Source organism: Oryctolagus cuniculus, chromosome 15 (genome assembly GCF_964237555.1).
Source record: "Oryctolagus cuniculus chromosome 15, mOryCun1.1, whole genome shotgun sequence".
NCBI lineage: Eukaryota > Metazoa > Chordata > Mammalia > Lagomorpha > Leporidae > Oryctolagus > Oryctolagus cuniculus.
In genome coordinates this window covers 83,827,147-83,849,231 of record NC_091446.1, presented here as the reverse complement: position 1 = coordinate 83,849,231, position 22,085 = coordinate 83,827,147, and the positions used below count along the sequence as shown (strand labels likewise).

The following is a 22,085-nucleotide window of genomic DNA, read 5'->3' as shown; positions in this document are numbered from 1 at the left end:
AACACTGATGTCACACCCAAGATGGTTGCACTCCTCATCTTATTTAACTCTTAGAACATGAACAGGGGTCCCGTCATCACCTTCATTTCACAGAGGGTGAAAGTAAAGTTCCCAAGGGCCAACTATCTTCCCAAAGATGACCCCGCTCTCAGTTCTCGGAGCCACTGTGGGTTCAGCTTCTTCTGCAGCGGGGCACCAGCTCGCCTCTTCCATCCCAGTGGGTCTTCTTCCCAGGCAGCCAAACATCTTGATCTCTAGTGCTCTATGATCTCTGTTACAGATGAGACTTGGGTGTTGCTGATGTGGACAGAGCTGCCCATGGAAACCGGGAACAGGACAAGTGTCCAGGAATTCACCCTGGAGGGGTTTCCTGCTGCCCAGCACCTGGGGAAGGTCCTCTTCCCAGTGCACCTGCTGGCGTACCTGGCGTCCATGACAGGAAATGCAGTCCTAGTCACCATCACCTGTGCGGATGCCCGGCTCCAGACACCCATGTGCTTTCTCCTCCGCATCTTCTCCTTCTGTGAGTGTTGCTTCTCAAGCACGGTTATTCCCAAGTGGCTGGCCATCTTCCCTTCAGGCAGGCAAACGAGTTCCTTTGCTGCCTGTTTCATACAAGCCTTTGTCTGTGTTTCTGGGAGCCTCAGGGTTCCTCCTCATCGCTGTGATGTCTCTGGACCGCTGGGTGGCCATCTGAGGCCTCTGCATGACCCCAGCATCATGAACCTGTGGACTTGCTTCCTGCTGGTCACTGCCTGCTTTGCCGCAGGCTTCACTCTCACCAGTGCTCTCGTGGGGAAGGTGTCTCAGCTGTCCTTCTGCGGCCCTCACGTCATCCCCCATTTCTTTTGTGACCTCGGCCCTCTGATCCATCTCTCCTATTCTGACACCCGATCTATAGAAATGCTGGTCTTTGGCCTGGCTTTGCTTATCATTTTGACATCCCTCCTTGTCACCGTCACCACGTCTGGCAACGTAGTCACCATCGTGCGGCTCCCATCAGCCAGGGAGCGACAGGAAGCTTTCTCCACCTGCTCGTCTCACCTCATCGTCCTCTCTCTCATGTACGGCAGCTGCGTCTTTATATACATGAAACCGAAGCAGAAGAGCAGGCTGGACTCCAACAGAGAGGCCGCCCTCGTGAACACGGTGCTGACCCCAGTGCTGAACCCTGTCATCTACACCCTGCGCAACAAGCAGGTGCACCAGGCTCTCAGGGAGACTATGCACAGAATGAAAATATCAAGATAAAAGTTGCTTGTCCCTGAGGTGGAGAGTTTCAGAGAGCAGTTTGTCCGCAGTCCACCTGATGGACAGTTCTACAGTGGAGCATCTCTGGGAAGCTCACTTTCTCTGTGTTTGCTCATCCCCTGCACAGTGACACCTCTGTTTGCTCAGGGCCACATTTTACTCTGGGGTGCAACTACCCTCTCCCTCAATATCCCATGAATTGGATGATCACAGGTTTTAATTGTAAAATCCTTTTCTGAATTTTCTTAATGGAGATTTTTCTTTATTGAGGAGCATAGGACTTCGGTACATCAAATAAAACGAATTTCCATGGAAGGGAACATATTTAAGAAAAAATTCAAAATCTGTACTTTCTCAGCCATAGTAGAAATCAGAAAAATACATTAGTATAATTGAGAAATTGTGGGTGCTTCATTAACTGACTTTTTGATACAGATGACCTATTACGTTTGCAGTGTGTGGCTATTGGTGTTGAGGTCCGTAGGACAAGCTAGGAAGTCTTCAAACCTTGAGCTGACCTTCACAGGGGGATTGTCTGGCTTGTGCATCGGTCTCTCCCTGTCTAAGAGGCAGCAGCAGAAACAGCGCCCACGTTCTGGGCAGCTTCTTCCCTGGCCTCCCGGGCTGTAGAACAGCGACAGTGTCATCTTCCTTGCAGCAGGTAGCAGCTCAGAGCCGTCCTTCTCCAGCAGTGTGGCTGTGGTCTTCCCACCAGGACTGAATGCAATGTTGGGATGAGTGAGAACAGTCCTTCTCCCAGCATCTGCTTCTGTTCCTGCAGTGGAGGGGGAGGGGTGGAGCGTCCTGCAGCCAGCATAGAGACAGCCCGGGGCTCCTAATGCTGAACGGCAAGGTGAGGGCTGCAGACTCTAGATTAAGCCCGAGGGGGAGCAGCAGCAAGAGCAGTGTGAGGCGCTAGCATTTACTGGATTTCCGGTCATCCCTCTGATGAAAACTATTACCAAAATATGTTCATATCACTTTAGCTGTAAGCATGGCTCAGCAGGATTAATAACCAAAGGGCAATTAAATTGCTAACATGACGGAAGATGGAGTACTGGGCTGTGGGTATGAAGAGAATGATGGAAACGGTACCAGGGCTCATGTCCGTAGTCCCTCCACGTGTGGCCAGGGGAGTGATGTCACTGCATCCTTTACCATGGATGTCGATGTGTCACATCCTCTGTGCTCCTCACTGCTGCTCTCAGCCCAGCCAGAGGCCCAGCGTCATTCCCACACTGGACAGCAACTGGGGAACTGTTTGGGGTCCTGGCTCATTCTCCAGGGATGTGAAACAACCGGAGCGTTGACACACAGGCTCTGATGTCAATCCCAGGTGCTCTGATCCTGCTAAGTCGCTGATTCCAGCTCCAGACCATCACAGAAATCCTGGCTTATGAGTGGGTCTTATGCTGACAGGATCACGGTGGGAGGGACATGTGTCCAGGGGAGGGGCTCCTTTATCTCACATTCATACACTTTTTTACATTTTTTATTTTGTTTAAAGAATACAACTTCATGCATCTAATATATACATATAGGGAACATGGTGATTCTTTCTTTCTTTCTTTCTTTCTTTCTTTCTTTCTTTCTTTCTTTCTTTCTTTCTTTCTTTCTTTCTTTTTTTTTTACAGGCAGATTTAAACAGTGAGAGAGACAGAGAGAAAGGTCTTCCTTCCGTTGATTCATCCCCTAAATGGCTGCTATGGCCGACGTGCTGCACTAATCTGAAGCCAGGACCAGGTGCTTCCTCCTGGTCTCCCATGCGGGTGCAGGGCCCAAGCACTTGGGCCATCCTCCACTGCCTTCCCGGGCCACAGCAGAGAGCTGGACTGGAAGAGGAGCAACCTGGACAGAATCCAGTGCACTGACCAGCACTAGAACCTGGGGTGCCAGCGCCGCAGGCAGAGGATTAGTCTAGTGAGCCGCGGTGCCGGCCCATGATGATTCTTGCCCCCACCCACCTCCCACCCACACTCCTGCCTTTCTTCCTCCCTCTCCCTTTCCCATTCTTGTTTTTTACAGAGATCAATTTTCAGTTAATTTTTATATTCATAAGATTAGCCCTACACTAATAGAGAGTTCACCAATTAGTATGAAGAAAAACAAAAAGACAAAAACGAACAAGAGAAACATTGTTCCCTGACAGCCAAGGCAAGGGCTTTCCAAAACCCTAGCATGGGGCCGGTGTGGTGGCGTAATGGGTAAAGCCACCGCCTGCAGTGCCGGCATCCCGAATGGGCGCCGGTTTGAATCCCGGCTGCTCCACTTCGTATCCAGCTCTCTGCTATGGCCTGGGAAAGCAGTAGAAGATGGCCCAAGTCCTTGGGCCCCTGCACCCATGTGGTAGACCCTGAAGAAGCTCCTGGTTTGGCGCAGCTCCAGCTGATGTCGCCATCTGGGGAGTGAACCATGGGATGGAAGACCTCTCTCTCTCTCTTTCTGTCTCTCTTTGTCCCTCTCTCTCTGCCTCTCTGTGTAACTCTGAATTTCAAATAAATAAATAAATCTTAAAAAAACCTTAGCATCTCAAAGTGTCAGTTTCACTCCTGTAGATTACATATTAAGTACTCTATTAGTTACCACAGATCAGAGAGACCATATTTGTATTTGTCTTTGTGTGACTGGCTTGTTTCACTATGTATAATGATTTCCAGTTGCATTCATTTTGTTGCAAATATTTTAAAATATTAATTTATGTATTGTAAAGGCAAAGTTACAGAAAGAGAGGAAGAGAAAGAGATCAATCTTCCATCTGCTGGTTCACTCCCCAAAGGGCTCCAACGGTTAGGGTTGGGCGAGACAGAAGCCAGGAGCCAAGTGCCTCTTCCAGGTCTCCTACATGGGTGCAGGGGCCCAGGCACTTGGGCCATCTTCTACTGCTTTCTCAGGCCATAGCAGAGAGCTTGATCAGAAGTGGAGCAGCTGGGACTTGAACCAGCATCCATAATGGGGTGTGATTGTCTCAGGCAGTGTCCTTCCTGCTGTGCCACCACGCCAGCCCCCATTTGTACAATTTCTTCCAAAGAATCAAGGTGATAGAATCTTCAGTCATTTGTTTATCTACTTTATGTTACTAATGAAAATAACTGAAACAAACACTTTTTTTTCTTGGTGAATTTCTCTTTCAGCTATAATATTGTCTTCTATCTACATGAAAACCAACAATTCCCTCATCCAATGTTTAACCTCTGTGTGATTTTAGCTCCTATTTGTGTTTGTTTTATCTTCAGAGTACTCCAAAAAAGATTAATATCATTTTGCCTTTGTTTTTAAGCCAAATTCCGAGGTTAGATAATCAGAAGTAAATTTTTTAAGAAACTTTATCGATATAAAGTGAAGATTTCATGTGTTTCATATGTACAGGTTTAGGACTGAGCACAGTGATACCTCCCAGCCCCCCCTCCCTCCCGACCATCCTCCTTCCTCTCTTATTTTTTCTTTTAATTTTTACAATGACATACTTTCAGTTTATTTTATAATCACAAGCTTAACCCTCCACTAAGTAAATAATTCAATAAATATTAAGTAGAAACACCCACTGTTCCTTAGCAGTACAGACAAGGGCTGTGTACTTTGATGATGACTGGATCATACTTGGCATTGAATTCATATTGCAAATTTCAGATTTCATCTTATTAGAAATGAAAATTATTGGAAGTGCTCTAAAACTCAGAGAATGATTATTGGGTCCATTTTATAGTTCTTGGTTGTGGCCTTTTGAAACACTTCTCTTTATTCATAAAATTTGGAGATTAAGCCCAGTAATCTTTAGAGTCCACTTTACAGATGGCTCATGAATACATATATCAGAACATCATAAATATATATGGTCTCTAATTGTACATCATAAATATATATGGCTTCTAATTATACATCATAAATATATACTAGTTTCTAGCTTCAAAAAATTTCTTCACATGGAAACCACTAAAACAACCTCCCACCTTGTGATTTGAACGCCTGGAAAACTATGTTGAGGTTGGGGTTCAGCAACATTAGGAAAAATCAGTTCCTGTGGCCCACTCGCTGAAAGGAATACAAGCCTCCCCCGGGTTTCAGTCAAGACTTAATAATTCATGATAGTTCAACTATTCAGATGCACTTTGTGTCACCTTGGGGTAGACTACAGTTGAACAGTCAGCTTGATAAATAGAAAGTTGATGCAAAAACTGAATCTATGTATTCAGGCTGGCCACTACCAGCCAGTGAAGGACAAATCCTGATGTGGACGTTGACACATAAAACCAGACACTTAAACCAAGAGACCACATTAGAGGTCCCAGAAATACACCTACATATCTACAGCCAGTTTATTTTTGACATAGGTGACAAGGACACATATTGGGGAATGGTTGATGTTTTTAATAAATGGTGCTGGAAAACTGGATATGTCGAATAATGAAACTACATCCTTCTCTCTCTCACCACCAACTCAAAATGGATTCTGCTGAAGCTTAATCTATGTTTTTCTTTTTAAAATAAAGATTTACTTATTTATTTTAAAGGTAGAGTTACAGAGAGAGAGGGAGAGACACAGAGAGAGAGAGAGAGAGAGATCTTTTACCCACTGCTTCACCCCTCAAATGGCTGCCATGGCCAGGGCTGGGCCAGGCTGAAGCCAGGAGCCTGGAACCCAATCCATGTCCTCCAGTGGGTGGCAGGGACCCAGCACCATCTTCCACTGCCCTCTCAGCACAGCAGCGGGAGTTGGATCAGAGTGGAACAGGGGGACTGAACCTTGCGTGCTGATATGGAATGCGGCATTGCAGGTGGCAGCTCAACCTGCTGCACCACAAGGCTGTTTTTCGGTTTTTGGTGTCATAGCTAAGAATTTTGCCTAAAATAAGGTCACACCATCTTACACCAACACTTTCTTCTCAGAATTTTAAAATTTTAGTTCATACATTTATTTCTTTGACCCATTTTGAGTTAATTTTTATATATGAGGTGAATAGAAGTCCAGAATTAATTATTGTAAGTAGATTACATTGTTCCAGTTTATTTGTTGATAAGATTATGCTTTTTCATTGAGTTATCTTGGGTACTTTTATTGAAATTGACCACAAATTTAAAGGCTTCTGTTTGGACCATTGATTGACATATCGACCATTAAGCCATAACTACACATACTGATTTGCCATCAGTGTACATTAAGTTTTGATTTTAGGAAATCTGTTTCCTCCTATTTCATTTTGATTATTCTGACCCTTTTGCATTTCCATCTCAATTTCCATATTATTCCCCGTTTCTGAAGAAAAAAAAAAGAGGCAGCTGGAAGTTTGATAAATGTTGCATTGATTCTATAAATTAATTTTGGGAATGTTGCTAAATTAATAATATTAAGTCTTAGAATCCTTGACCATGAGATGTCTTCATTATTTAGGTCTTGAATTCTTTCAATGATACTTTGTAGTCTTTAGTATGAAAGTCTTTGGTTAAATTTATTCCTGTTTTATTCTTTTCTGTGCTTTAGTAAATGAAAATTGTTTTCTTAATTTCCATTTGTACTGTTTATTGCTAGTGTAGATAAGTATAGCTTATTTTTGTATGGTGATTTTGCATTCTGAAACTTTGTTAAACTCTTTTACCAATATTTTTTAACTTTTATTTAATGAATATAAATTTCCAAAGTACAGCTTATGGATTACAATGGCTCCCCCCCCATAACTTCCCTCCCACCTGCAACCCTCCCCTTTCCCTCTCCCTCCCCCCTTCCATTCATTTTCAATTATCGTTATATACAGAAGATCAATTTAGCATATATTAAGTAAAGCTTTCAACAGTTTGCACCCACATAGAAACACAAAGTGAAAAATACTGTTTGAGTACTAGTTATAGCATTAAATCACAATGTACAGCACACTAAGGACAAAGATCCTACATGAGGAGTAAGTGCACAGTGACTCCTGTTGTTGACTTAACAAATTGACACTCTTGTTTATGGCATCAGTAATCACCCTAGGCTCTTGTCATGAGTCGCCAAGGCTATGGAAGCCCCCTGAATTCACCGACTCTGATCATATTTAGACAAGGTCATAGTCAAAGTGGAAGTTCTCTCCTCCCTTCAGAGAAAGGTACCTCCTTCTTTGATGACCTGTTCTTCTCACTCGTGGAGATCTTTCATGTAGGGTTTTTTTTTTTTTTTTTTTTTTTTTGCCAGAGTGTTTTAGCTTTCCATGCCTGAAATACTCTCATGGGCATTTCAGCCAGATCCGCGTGCCTTAAGGGCTGATTCTGAGGCCAGAGTGCCGTTTAGGACATTTGCCATTCTATGGGTCTGCTGTTTATCTCACTTCCCATGTTGGATCGTTCTCTCCCTTTTTTATTCTATCAGCTCGTATTTGCAGACACTTAGTCTTGTTTATGTGCTCCCTTTGACTCTTAGTCCTATCATTATGATCCCTTTTACCAATATTAACGCTAATAGTTGTGTATGTGTCTGTGTGTGTGTGTATTCTTATAACTTTTCTATGTTCAAGAACATAGCATAGTTTTGCTACCCCTTTAAAATGTGAATGTCTTTTATTTCTTTTCCCTGCCTAATTTCCTTTGTTAGGACTTACAGTATGATGTGGAGTAACAGTGGCTAGAAAAGTTCCTGATTTTAGCTAAGGAGAGAGCTTTCAGTATCCTTGTATTAATTTGGATTTAAGCAAAACCACTTTATCAGGTTGAGGAATTTTCCTTCTGTTTTTTTTTTTTCAAGTGTTTATATCATGAGAATGTTTTATCACCATGTATACATTTTGCTGTACATTCCAATAATACGTACATTTCACTGAATAATTTTGTAAGTTCAAGCAATCATACTTTTCTGGGATAAACTCCATTTGGTCAGGGTATATAACGCTTTCAAATGTTGCTGAATTTGATGTGCTATTATTTTGTGGAGAATTTTTGTGTCAGGTCTTGTTTGTTTGGCAATTTTAAAAATAATTTTTATTTATTTAAAGGGAATAAGTTTCTTGTATTTCCTACATACAGTTTGAAGAGCACAATGATACTTCCCACCCGATCCTCCCTCACTCCCACCCTCCCTCCTCCTTCCTATCTTATTTTTCTTTTAATTGTTACAATGACATACTTTCAATTTACCTTATAGCAACAAGAATAACTGATAAATAAAGAACTAAGTAAACTAAATAAAGTACTCAACAAACAGTTAAGTAGGAAAACCACTGTTCCTCAAGAGCTATAAACAAGGGCCGATGCCTACAAGGGCTATAAACAATAACAGAATCTCAAAATGTCAATTTTGCCCTAATGTACCTTACTTTTTTGGCATCCTAATGTACATCACTTTTTTGGCTTCTTTGATAATAACGTTGGAAATTACCTCACAGCAACCAAGGAGAATGATTAATTATCACAAATCAGGGACAACATGATATTTGTCTTCTGGGAGCCGGCTTATTTCACTAAGCATTAATGTTAGGGTAATAGTGATTGTCTGGAAAAGTTGGCAAGTGTTCTCTCCTCTTATATTTTTGGAATGATGTGTGATGTACTGGTGTTAATTCTTCTTTGAATACCAGTAAAACTATGTGTTCCTGGACTTGGGAAGTTTTTAACTCAATAACCCAATTCCATTACTCATTATGAATCTGTTTCTATTTTCTATTACTGTTTCTATTACTTTTTGAGTTGATGTATTTGTTGTGACTTGTAGATTTCACCTATGTATCTCTGATTCTTACCCATCTGTTTTACTTAGAAAGAAAACACTTCCCTTCTTCCCTCTTTTAAAAATCGTTATGGGGTGTGTGTTTAGTGTAAGGGTTCAAGAAACCTGCATCCCATATTGAGGCGCCTGATTTGAGTATCAACTCTGCTTCTGATTCTAGCTTCCTGATAATGTGCACCCTGGAAAGCAGTAGATGATGTCCCATAAAGCTGGGTCACTGCCACCTATGTAGGAGTCCTGAATTGAATTTCCATGGCCAACTTGTGGCTTTGGCCTTGCCCAGTCTGGGCTAATGTAGGCATTTGGGGAGAGAACCAGACAATGGAAGATCTCTTTCTCTCTGTCTTTCAAAAAAAGGAGTTAATTAATTAAAACTTTTTAAATGAAATAAAATTCTCCTTTATGTATCATGGAGGTCTCTGCTAGTGAGGTTTAGTTGACTAAGCAACTATCTAATGGGGCCAAATGCACAGCCATAACACTGCATGTCCTACAAGGCTGTCTAAGTTGATAACGCATAAACTGCAGGGCTGTATCTACTGAGGTCATGGACCTACACGAATGCAGGTCACAGATCTTACAGGTTTGCTGCTTCCTTTTTGTTGCCCTCTCCCCCTCCTCCTTCTCCTTTGCTGCCGTGGTCGTCGTCTTCTTCTTCTTCTTCTTCTTCTTCTTCTTCTTCTTCTTCTTCTTCTTCTTCTTCTCTCTCTCTCTCTCTCTCTCTCTCTCTCATAGTAAAATGTTGTTTTAGGCTGACAATAAATTAAGGCTGAGACTTTAAATCTGAGATATGTGTATCTTTGTTTCAGCTTTAAATTCTACTAGGGTGCCTCAGGGCTTCTCTCATAATAACCTTGGAAATTACCTCGCAGCAACCGTGAGAATGATCTGCTAAGTACACAGTAACCCAAGGCTCAGTCCCCTCAGGCTGTACTACTCCAGAGGGCAAGTAAATTAACCCAGCTGATGTGCTGGCCAAGGGTGAAAGAAAATCTCTACATATTTACATCAAAATATTTCATTACCTTTGGAGTGATTATAGGTGGTATGAGGCTTTTAATGAAAAAAAGCCTGTAAACAAATATTTAGAGAAGTTTTATTTATAATAGCTAAAAACTGGATATAGTCTATATGTCATATAGATAGATAAATAGATAATAGATATAAATAGTTGGTTGATATATATATATATATAAATGATAGATTTAGATGGTTGATGGATTGTAGGTAATTATACATGACATATTTGGATAGATAAAGATGATAGGTCAGTAATTAAATGGAAAAGTTTTAGGGAGAACATATCAGTTGCAGCAGGTAGGAAATTGGTGTGGCTTTGAAAGAGTGACAGGATGAATCTTTGTGGGCACGGGAATGTTTGTATCTTGACCTTATCAATGTCACTTTTCTGGCTGTGATATTCTGTTTTGTTTTGTCAGATGAAGCTATCTGGGGAAACTGAGTAAAAGGACATGGGATTTCTATCATTTCTTAAAAATCCACGTTAATCCTGGGCCAGCATTGTGGTGCAGAGGGTTAAGCTACTGCCTACAATGCCGGCATCCCATATGGGCACTGGTTCAAGTCATGGATGCTCCACTTCCCAGCCGGCTCCTTGCTAGTGGCCTGGGAAAAGCAGCCTGGCCACATGCTGCATTCCATTCAAAAACAGGCAGAAGTTTTGAATTTAGCCCGGCAGTTAAGATTCCCACATCAGAGTCTAGATTCTACACAAAAACCAATGCCACTGTCTCTGTCCCGCAAATAAATACAAAGAAATTTTAAGAATAGCATGAGTAATTTGCGATTACAGAAATAAGAACATAATTGTTTTTTTCTTGGTGTGGGCTAATGACTGGGATGAGGAACCAGGAAGTTTGTGGTGAAATGGGAATGTTTTGCAATTTGATTTGTCATGCATAATTTCATATTTTACACATTTTATCACCTTGAAGCAGTCTTGCCAAATCCACCTCTGAAGACCTTGACAGAGGACCATGTAGATTACCAAGAATGATGGCAGAGATTTCCACCATGGTGGAAAACTGAACTGGATGAACAATAGGCCATTTTCCTTCCACAACTCCATGGTCTTATTTCTGCAGTCTCAGCTTGGACACAGCACCCCTGAGAGCCTGGTGCACCTGCTTGTTGCGCAGGGTGTAGATGACAGGGTTCAGCACTGGGGTCAGCACCGTGTTCACCAGAGCAGCCTGTCTGTTGAAGTCCACCCTGCTCGTCTGCTTTGGCTTCACATAGATGAAAAGACAGCTGCCGTACATGAAAGAGAGGACGATGAGGTGAGACGAGCAGGTGGGGAAAGCTTTCTGTCATTCCCTGGCTGACAGGAGCCGCACGATGGTGACTACGATGTTGCTGTATGCGATGATGGTCACAGTGAGTGACATCATAATGACACATAAAGCAAGGAAGAAGGCATATATTTCAACAGCTATGGTGTCAGAGCAGGAGAGGTGAATTAAGGAACCTAGATCACAGAAGAAGTGAGGGATGAGGTCGGAGCCACAGAAGGACAACTGGGAAACTTTTTTTTTATTTTTTTAACTTTTATTTAATGAATATAAATTTCCAAAGTACGGCTTATGGATTACAATGGCTTCCCCCCCATAACGTCCCTCCCACCCGCAACCCTCCCCTCTCCCACTCCCTCTCTCCTTCCATTTCACATTTTCGATTCTCTTTATATACAGAAGATCAGTTTAGCATACATTAAGTAAAGATTTCAACAGTTTGCTCCCACACAGAAACATAAAGTGAAAAATAATAGATGATTTTTTAAATGATGATGAAATCAGATCAGACCTATTGTCATGTTTAATCCCAGTGAGAGTCAAGTTGGGAATTGATAATTTCTTCTTTTTTTTTAACAGAAGATCAGTTTAGTATACATTAAGTAAAGCTTTCAACAGTTTGCACCCCCTTAGAAACACAAAGTGAAATATACTGTTTGAGTACTCGTTATAGCATTAAGTCTCAATGTACAGCACATTAAGGACAGAGATCCTACATGAGGAGTAAGTGCACAGTGACTCCTGTTGTTGACTTAACAAATTGACACTCCTGTTTATGGCATCAGTAATCTCCCTATGCACCAGTTATGAGTCTCCAAGGCTATGGAAGCCCCTTGAGTTCTCCGGCTCTTATTTTGTTTAGACAAGGTCATAGTCAAAGTGGAGGTTCTCTCCTCCCTTCAGAGAAAGGTATCTCCTTCTTTGAAGACCTGTTCTTTCCACTGGGATCTCACTCACAGAGATCTTTCATTTAGGTGTTATTTTTTTGTTTTGTGTTTTTTTTTTTTTTTTTCCAGAGTGTCTTGGCTTTCCATGCCTGAAATACTCTCATGGGCTTTTCAGCCAGATCCGAATGCCTTTAGGGCTGATTCTGAGGCCAGAGTGCTGTTTAGGACATCCGCCATTCTATGAGTCTGCTGAGTATCTCGCTTCCCATGTTGGATCACTCTCCCCTTTATTTATTCTATCGGTTAGTATTAGCAGGTACTAGACTTGTTTATGTGCTCCCTTTGACTCTTAGTCCTATCATTATGATCAATTGTGAACTGAAATTGATCACTTGGACTAGTGAGATGGCATTGGTACATGCCACCTTGATGGGATTAAATTGGAGTCCCCTGGTATGTTTCTAACTCTACCATTTGGGGCAAGTCAGCTTGAGCATGTCCCAAATTGTACATCTCTTCCCTCTCTTATTCCCTCTCTTATGTTTAACAGGGATCACATTTCAGTTAATTTTCAACACTTAAGAATAACTGTGTATTAATTACAGAATTAAACCAGTCATATTAAGTAGAACAGACAAAAAAAAAAACTACTAAGAGGGATAATGTATTAAGTTGTTCATTAACAGTCAGGGTTATGCTAATCAAGTCACCATTTCTCATAGTGTTGATTTCACTTCAACAGGTTTCCTTTTTGGTTTTCAGTCAGTTGTCACCGATCAGGGAGAACATATGGTATTTGTCCCTTTGGGACTGGCTTATTTCACTCAGCATGATGTGTTCCAGATTCCTCCATTTTGTTGCAAATGACTGGATTTCGTTGTTTCTTACTGCGGTATAGTATTCTAAAGAGTACATATCCCATAATTTCTTTATCCAGTCTACCGTTGATGGGCATTTAGGTTGGTTCCAGGTCTTGGCTATTGTGAATTGTGCTGCAATAAACATTAGGCTGCAGACAGCTTTTTTGTTTGCCAATTTAAATTCCTTTGGGTAAATTCCAAGGAGTGGGATGGCTGGGTCGAACGGTAGGGTTATATTCAGGTTTCTGTGGAATCTTCAGACTGACTTCCATAGTGGCTTGACCAGTTTGCATTCCCACCAACAGTGGGATAGTGTCCCTTTTTCCCCACATCCTCGCCAGCATCTGTTATTGGTAGATTTCTGTATGTGAGCCATTCTAACTGGGGTGAGGTGAAACCTCATTGTGGTTTTGATTTGCATTTCCCTGATTGCTAGTGACCTTGAACATTTTTTCATGTGCCTGTTGGCCATTTGGATTTCCTCTTTTGAAAAATGTCTATTGAGGTCCTTGGCCCATCTCTTAAGTGGGTTGTTGGTTTTGTTTTTGTGGAGTTTCTTGATCTCTTTGTAGATTCTGGTTATTAACCCTTTATCTGTTGCATAGTTTGCAAATATTTTTTCCCATTCTGTCGGTTGTCTCTTCACTCTTCTGACTGTTTCTCTTGCAGTACAGAAACTTCTCAATTTGATGCAATCCCAATAGTTGATTTTGGCTTTGACTGCCTGTGCCTCCCGGGTCTTTTCCAGAAATTCTTTGCCTGTGCCAATATCTTGAAGGGTTTCTCCAATGTTCTCTAATAACTTGATGGTGTCAGGTCGTAGATTTAGGTCTTTAATCCATGTTGAGTGGATTTTTGTGTAAGGTGTAAGGTAGGGGTCTTGCTTCATGCTTCTGCATGTGGAAATCCAGTTTTCCCAGCACCGTTTATTGAATAGACTGTGCTTGCTCCAGGAATTGGTTTTAGATCCTTGATCAAATATAAGTTGGCTGTAGATGTTTGGGTTGATTTCTGGTGTTTCTATTCTGTTCCATTGGTCTATCCATCTGTTTCTGTACCAGTACCATGCTGTTTTGATTACAACTGCCCTGTAGGATGTCCTGAAATCTGGTATTGTGATGCCTCCGGCTTTGTTTTTGTTGTACAAGATTGCTTTAGCTATTCGAGGTCTCTTGTGCCTCCATATGAATTTCAGCACCATTTTTTCCAGATCTGAGAAGAAGGTCTTCGGTATCTTGATTGGGATTGCATTGAATCTATAAATTGCTTTTGGGAGAATGGACATTTTGATGATATTGATTCTTCTAACCCATGAGCATGGAAGATTTTTCCATTTCTTGATATCCTCTTCTATTTCTTTCTTTAAGGATTTGTAATTTTCATCGTAGAGATCTTGAACGTCCTTGGTTAAGTTTATTCCAAGGTATTTGATTGTTTTTGTAGCTATTGTGAATGGGATTGATCTTAGAAGTTCTTTCTCAGCCATGACATTGTCTGTGTATACAAAGGCTGTTGATTTTTGTGCATTGATTTTATATCCTGCCACTTTGCCAAACTCTTCTATGAGTTCCAATAGTCTCTTAGTAGAGTTCTTTGGATCCTCTATGTAAAGAATCATATCGTCTGCAAAGAGGGATAGTTTGAGTTCTTCCTTCCCAATTTGTATCCCTTTAATTTCTTTTTCTTGCCTAATAGCTCTGGCTAGAACTTCCAGAACTATATTGAATAGCAGTGGTGAGAGTGGACATCCCTGTCTGGTACCAGATCTCAGTGGAAATGCTTCCAACTTTTCCCCATTCAATAGTATGTTGGCTGTGGGTTTTTCATAGATTGCTTTGATTGTATTGAGGAATGTTCCTTCCAAACCCAGTTTGCTTACAGTTTTCATCATGAACGGGTGTTGTATTTTATCAAATGCTTTCTCGGCGTCTATTGAGATAATCATATGATTTTTCTTCTGCAGTCTGTTAATGTGGTGTATCACATTGATTGTTTTGCACACATTAAACCATCCCACTTGGTCTGGGTGGATGATCTTTCTGATGTGTTGTTGCATTCTATTGGCGAGAATTTTATTGAGGATTTTTGCATCTATGTTCATCAGGGATATTGGTCTGTAATTCTCTTTCAGTGCTGCATCTTTTTCCGGCTTAGGAATTAAAGAGATGCTGGCTTCATAGAAAGAATTTGGGAGGACTCCCTCTTTTTTGATTGTTCTGAATAGTTTGAGAAGAATTCAAGTTAGTTCTTCTTTAAATGTCTGGTAGAATTCAGCAGTGAATCCATCTGGTCCTTCTTTGTTGGGAGGGCCTTTATTACGAGTTCAATTTCTGTCTCAGTTATGGGTCTGTTTAGGTTTTCGATGACTTCCTGATTCAATTTAGGTAGGTTGCATGTGTCCAGGAATCTGTCCATTTCTGATAGGTTTCCCTGTTTGCTGGCATACAAGTCCTTGTAGTAATTTCTCATGATTCTTTTTATTTCTGTGGTGTCTGTTGTTACGTTTCCTTTTTCGTCTCTTGATTTTATTGATTTGGGTCTTTTCTTTTTTTTAGTTAGTTGGGCCAATGGGGTGTCAATTTTGTTTATTTTTTCAAAAAACCAGCTCCTCGTTTGGCTGATTTTTTGTGATTTTTTTTGGATTCAATCCTGTTGATTTCTTCTCTGATTTTAATTATTTCTCTTCTCCTACTAGATTTGGGTCTGGTTTGCTGTAGGTTTTCTAGATCCTTGAGGTGAATTGAAAGCTCATCTATCTGGTGCCTTTCCAATTTCTTGATGTAGGCACCTATTGATATAAATTTTCCTCTTAGCACTGCTTTTGCTGTATCCCATAAGTTTTGGTATGTTGTGCTGTTATCTTCATTTACTTCCAGAAAGATTTTTATTTCTCTTTTGATTTCTTCTATGACCCAGTGTTCATTCAGGAGCATGTTGTTCAATCTCCATGTGTTTGTGTATGCTCTAGGGATTCCTGAGTTGCAAATTTCCAACTTCATTCCACTATGGTCTGAGAAGCTGCATGGTATGATTCTAATTCTTTTGAATTTGCTGAGACTTGCTTTATGGCCTAGTATGTGGTCAATCCTAGAGAAGGTTCCATGTACTGCTGAGAAGAATGTAAAATCTTTAGCTGTAGGATTGAAAGTTCTGTATATATCTGTTAGATCCATTTGGGCTATAGTGTCGTTTAAATCTACTGTATCCTTGTTGATCTTCTGTCCTATTGATCTGTCTATTTCTGAGAGTGGAGTATTGAAGTCCCCCAGTACTATTGTATTGGGGTCTAAGTCTCCCTTTAAGTCCGTTAACAAATCTTTTGGATAAACTGGTGCCCTGTAGTTAGGTGCATATACATTGATAATTGTTATATCTTCTTGTTGTATTGATCCCTTAATCATTATATAGTGCCCCTCTTTGTCTCTCTTAACAGTTTTTGTGGTAAAGTTTATGTTGTCCGATATTAAGATTGCTACGCCCGCTCTTTTTTCATTTCTGTTGGCATGGTATATCTTTTTCCAGCCTTTCACTTTCAGTCTGTATGGATCTTTGTTGGAAAGATGTGTTTCTTGTAAGCAGCAAATAGATGGGTTTTGTTCCTTAACCCAATCAGCCAATCGGTGTCTTTTAACTGGACAGTTCAGGGCATTAACGTTCAATGTGACTAATGATAAGTGGTAACTTTGCCCTGCCATTTGCCAAAGATAAGTTCTAATATATGCTTTGAATTCCCTGTGATCTTTTGCTGTGAGCTTTCCTTCCTTTACTTTCTTTCATATTGATGACCGTGTTTCTTTGTTTCTGTGTGTAACACATCTTTAAGCATCTTTTGCAGGGCTGGACGAGTGGCGACAAATTCTTTCAATTTCTGTTTGCTATGAAAAGTCTTTATTTCACCTTCATTCACAAATGATAGCTTTTCAGGATATAATATTCTGGGCTGGCAGTTGTTCTCTCTTAGTACCTGGGCTATATCTCACCATTCCCTCCTAGCTTGTAGGGTTTCTGATGAGAAGTCAGCTGTGAGTCTGATTGGAGATCCTCTGAGAGTAATCTGACGTTTCTCTCTTGCACATTTTAGGATCTTTTCTTTATGTTTCACTGTGGAGAGTTTAATTACAACGTGTTGTGGTGAGGATCTCTTTTGGTCGTGTTTATTAGGGGTTCTGTGAGCTTCCTGTACTAGGATTTCTCTGTCCTTCTCCAAACCTGGGAAATTTTCTGCTAATATCTCACTAAAAAGGCCTTCTAATCCTTTCTCCATCTCCATGCCTTCAGGAACTCCTAGAACCCAAATATTGGGTTTTTTAATAGTATCCTGAAGATTCCTGACAATATGTTTTAGATTTCTAATTTCCTCTTCTTTTCTTTGGTCTGACTGTATCCTTTCCTGTTCTCTGTCTTCTAAGTCCAATATTCTCTCTTCTGCTTCACCCATTCTGTTTGTAAGGCTCTCTATTGTGTTTTTCATTTGATCTATTGAATTCTTCATTATGATTTCTCGTCACTATCACAGTTTCCTGTTGTACTAGTTGTTTTGTTTCATTTTGATTCCTCCTTAATATTTCATTTTCACGAGAGAGATTTTCTATCTTGTCCATTAAGGATTTCTGTAGTTCAAGAATTTGTTTTTGAGAACTTCTTAATGTTCTTATCAATTTTTTGAGATCTGCTTCTTGCATTTCTTCTATGTCATCATCTTCATAATCTTGAATTGGGGTGTCTTTTTCATTTGGGGGCGTCATGGTGACTTCCTTGTTTCTATTATCTCGGTTTTTGCGTTTGCTATTTGGCATATTGCAGATATTTGGTTTCTTCACTGTGGTGCTTTTTCTTGTTATACTATGACTCTAGATTAAGTGGACTATCTGTTTTTGATGGAGCCTTAGCGGCTTGAGATGAGTGTGGCCTGAGAGCTCTGTTTGGTGTGCCAAAGGTGACACTCCCAGGTTAGGCATGGTAAACCTCTCTCTCTCTCTCTCTTTCTTTTTTTGATTCAAAAGGGAAGTAATTCCGCACAGCTGAACGAAGTTGGAGGTAGTTAGCAGGCAAATGATATACCCACAGGAGCCAGTGATCGGAAGCTCTTTCCCAAGGACCACACAGGGAATCTGTTCGGCCCTCAGAGTGGGCTCAAATTCTCCTTAAGTCTCCCACTGGGTTGCCAAAGTTATAGAATTGTAGCGTCTCTGGAGAGTGCTCAAGTGAATTCCATGAGTTCTCTCCCCCACCGTCTCTTTTTTCACAGTCTCAGTTCAGTAGCACCACAAATTTACTAGGTCCTAATCTCCTGTTAATTCGCCCCGCCCAGAGTCAGGTTTTTCTGCTAGGCTTAGGGCTGGTGCAGACCTGAGGTCGCTCTGCTTATGACGTATGTCCAAGATGGCGCCTGCTCTTTGTCTTGCTCGCCCTTGAGAGGTGAGTGGAGAGAGAGAAACCCGTGTCCGTACCAGTCACTTTTTTTTTTCCCTCTCTCTCTCCCAGTTAGCCTGGTGAAGTTTCCCCCCCCAGGGGGTCGTTCCCTCTAGTCTCCTCTCTCCGCTTGCCTGCCGGTGTCTCGGGCTATTGAGGTTCGGCTCACCTCGAGTTCCAGCACTGGTGTGTTGAGTCTGCCGCTGGTGTCCCGAACTGTGGGCTCCCACGCTCTCCATGCAGGTCCACTGTGAATCACGCGTTCCGGAAGAGTTTCTTCTGCTGTTTCCTCCCCTACTCTTCCTTGAACCTGCAGTATCTCCACTTTTATTAAACTATCTCTCCCCGGACTATCAGTGTGCTCCCTTCCTATTCCGCCATCTTCTACTGTCATATCTTAAGCATCTTTTGTAAGGCTGGATGGGTGGCAACAAATTCTTTCAATTTCTGCTTGTTATAGAAGGTCTTTATTTCACCTTCATTCACAAATGAGAGCTTTGCAGGGTACAGTATTCTGGGTTGACAGTTTTTTCTCTTAAGACTTGGAATATATCTCACTATTCTCTCCTAGCCTGCAGGACTTCTGATGAGAAGTCTGCTGTGAGTCTAACTGGAGAGTCTCTGAATGTAATCTGGTGTCTCTCTCATGTGCATTTCAGAATCAATTTTTCATGGTTCAGATCTTTTCTGGTCATGTCTATTAGGAGTTCTATGTGCTTTCTATATTTCGATGTCCCTTTCTTTCTCTAAGAGGGAAATTTTCTGTTATTATTTCACTAAAAGGCCCTATAGTCCTTTCTCATTTTCCAAGCCTTCAGGAATTCCCGAGACCCATATGTTGGGTCATTTGATAGTATCCTATAGATATCCAACGGCGTTTTTCAGTTTTCTAATTTCTTCTACTTATTTTTGGTCTGATTGTAAAAATTCCAGAGATTTATAATAACTTGGATATTCTTTCTTCTGTTTCACCAAGTCTGTTGTTAAGGATTTCCACCACATTTTTTATTTGCTCTATTGAATTATTCATTTCCAAGATTTCATTTGATTTCTCTTTAAGATCTCCATTTCATGGGAGAATTTTCTTTGATGTCATGTACAGATTTCCTTAGTTTGTGGATTTGTTTCTGATTTCGTCTTTCTTCTTCAATCTCTTCATCTTCATATTCTAGTATTGAAGTGTTGTATTCTTTTGGGGTGTCATGTTGTCCTCCTTATGTTTGTTTCTTGAATTGCTGCATTTATTATTTGGCATTTGTGGAGATACTCGTTAGTTTCTTCTTTGTTTTTCCCCCTTATGGTTGTTATCTTTGGGCTATGCCTCTTGGATTAGTGGACTGTCTGCTTTTTCAGTGGATACCTAGAAGCATGTTGTGGGTGTGGCCAGGGAGCTCTGTAGTGCTCCAGGGGGAAGCGAGTGTCCAAGGTGATACCCAGGTTGACCAGGTTGAACATGGTAAATCTCCTTTTTTCTTTTTTACATGAGAGGGGAGGTTAGTTCTGCTCTGTTGGCATAGTCCCAGCTCACCTCCTCTCCTCAAAGGAGACCAGTGCCTGAGTGCTAGCCCCAGTGGGTATAATACTCATCCACTCTACCACAAGAAGCACATAAAAGCTCTGTGTAGTCCTCAGTGTAAGCACTGCAGCAATGCCCCTCACCAGGGAATCAGGGAGCTCTGAGCATGTGGAGCCGCCCACAGTGACTGCCCAGTGTCCCAGCCACGCCCCGAGCCCTTCTATGTAGTCACAGAGTTTTCACAGTCCTGACACACAAGCTTCCCTCTGCCATGAGCCCCCAACCCCCATCAGTTCTCCCTGCCAGACTCAGGCGTCTCTGCTCGACTGGTAGCTGGGCACGTGGACATGAGCTGGTGCAGCTGTTATGTATGTCCAGAACGGCACCTGCCTGCTCTCTGCTAGTTATGGGACACGAGTGCTGAATGGTTTGAGAGAGAGCAACGAGCCCCACCTTTTTTAATCCTCTAGGTTGGTAGATACACTGTCTCCCACAGGACTCCGAGCCAGAGTCCCATCAGGTTCTTCCCACAGCTTTATCTTCAGTGACTTGGGCTGCTGCAGACTGATCTCACCTCACTCCAGAGCTTGTGCTGAGGTTGTCAGCTGCTGGGGTCCTGAAGTATGCATGTCCTCACCCTCTGCATAGGTCCACAATGTCCTTCTAATGTGTGTGGAGTTTCCTCTGCCATTTTTTTCTCTAATTCTTCCCTGAGACAGAACTCTCTCCAGTTTTTTAAAACCATCTTCTCCTAGACTAGAGCAGTAAGCTTCCTCTCTATTCTGCTATCTGAATCCTATCAACCTGTATCTTTTACCTTTGAATGTTGTGTATGTAAACTAAAAGGATGGATAAATTAGATCTGCCTCATAGCTATCAGTTGTCATAAAGAATGCTATAAGGGCCAGTGTTGTGGTAGGGCAGTTAAGGCTTCAATTATAATGCTGGCATTCCATGTCAGAGTGCCTGTTCTAGTCTGGTTTTCTTGCTTCCAATCCAGTTTCCTGCTAATGCCTTGGGGAGCAGCAGATGGTGTCCTGAGTTCTAGGGAACCCTCTCCACCAATAAGGGAGATGTTGTGGAGTTCCTGTCTCCTGGCTTTAGCATAGCCCAGCTCTGGCTTTTGTGGGCATTTGAGCAGTGAACAAGCAAGGTGGCTCATCTCTCTCTCTCTCTCTCTTGTCTTCCTTGTTCATGTTTCTTATATTTCTATGTCTATTTTTAGGCATTTGTGGAAACACTTGTTGGTTTTCTCCTCTGATGGCTTTTAGCTTTGAAATATGCCTCTGTGGTTTAGTGGAGTATCTGCTCCTTCAGCGGATGTCTAGAAGTGTTGGGTAGGGCTTGGGGCTCTGGCCAGTGCTTGAGGGTGAGACAAGAGCCCAGGGTGACAAGTTAGACATTGTAAATCTCCTCTATCATCAACAGAGGGGAGAGTATGATAAGATCAACTGGCATAATTACAACATCAGCCCCTCTCTGGCAAGGTGAACACATCACCCAGGATGAGCCCTCAGTGCCTAGGCACCTCATCACGCAGGTGCATGAACCACACAAAATATCTGCATGCTCCCCAGTGTGAACGTGAAATCCCAAACCTGCAAACCCAGACATAGTGAATGCCCAAAGACCCAGCTATAACTTATCACATGCTGTATCACACAGTCACAGAATTCCCACAGGCACAGGGTACAGGTCTCCCATAGTCAATGGGAGCAGGGGATCCACTCTCAGACCCACAAGCCTCCCCCATCCATAGAAAGAGCCATGGCATTCTCAGAGCCAGCTGCCTCACCTAAGGAGATGGTTTGATTCTCTGCCATGGCAATTGGTGTGTGGGAACCTTGATATAGTGGAAGGGAACATTGCACATGCCTAAGAAGACACCCTGTCTCCTGACAACCTTCCAAGCTAGCCCCCAAATCGGTGGATATCATGGATGTATTCCTCTGATACAATCTTGCAGTCATGGTAGATGCACCAGAAAATACTCACCTTATTAAGCAGGCATCATTTTCTCCCTGCTGGTTGCCGGCTTCCCTGCTTAAGGAAGATGGCATCTCCTCCTCCCACCCTCTGTGGAATCGCCAGCAGTTTCTGGTTCACTGCTGTGTGGACGTACTGTCCCCACTGCTCCATGGAGTCCCTCTTCTTTTTGTG

At 41.9% G+C, this 22,085-nt stretch overlaps 1 protein-coding gene and 1 pseudogene across 2 annotated transcripts in view; both read left to right on the top strand.

Annotated features, from left to right (window-relative positions):
* LOC127488305 (olfactory receptor 6C74-like) overlaps positions 1-9,661 on the top strand; it is a 29,310-nt pseudogene extending 19,649 nt beyond the window's left edge.
* Positions 1-22,085, top strand: part of LOC100349877 (olfactory receptor 6C75) — a 98,083-nt gene that overhangs the window by 20,143 nt on the left and 55,855 nt on the right. The window lies entirely within an intron of this gene.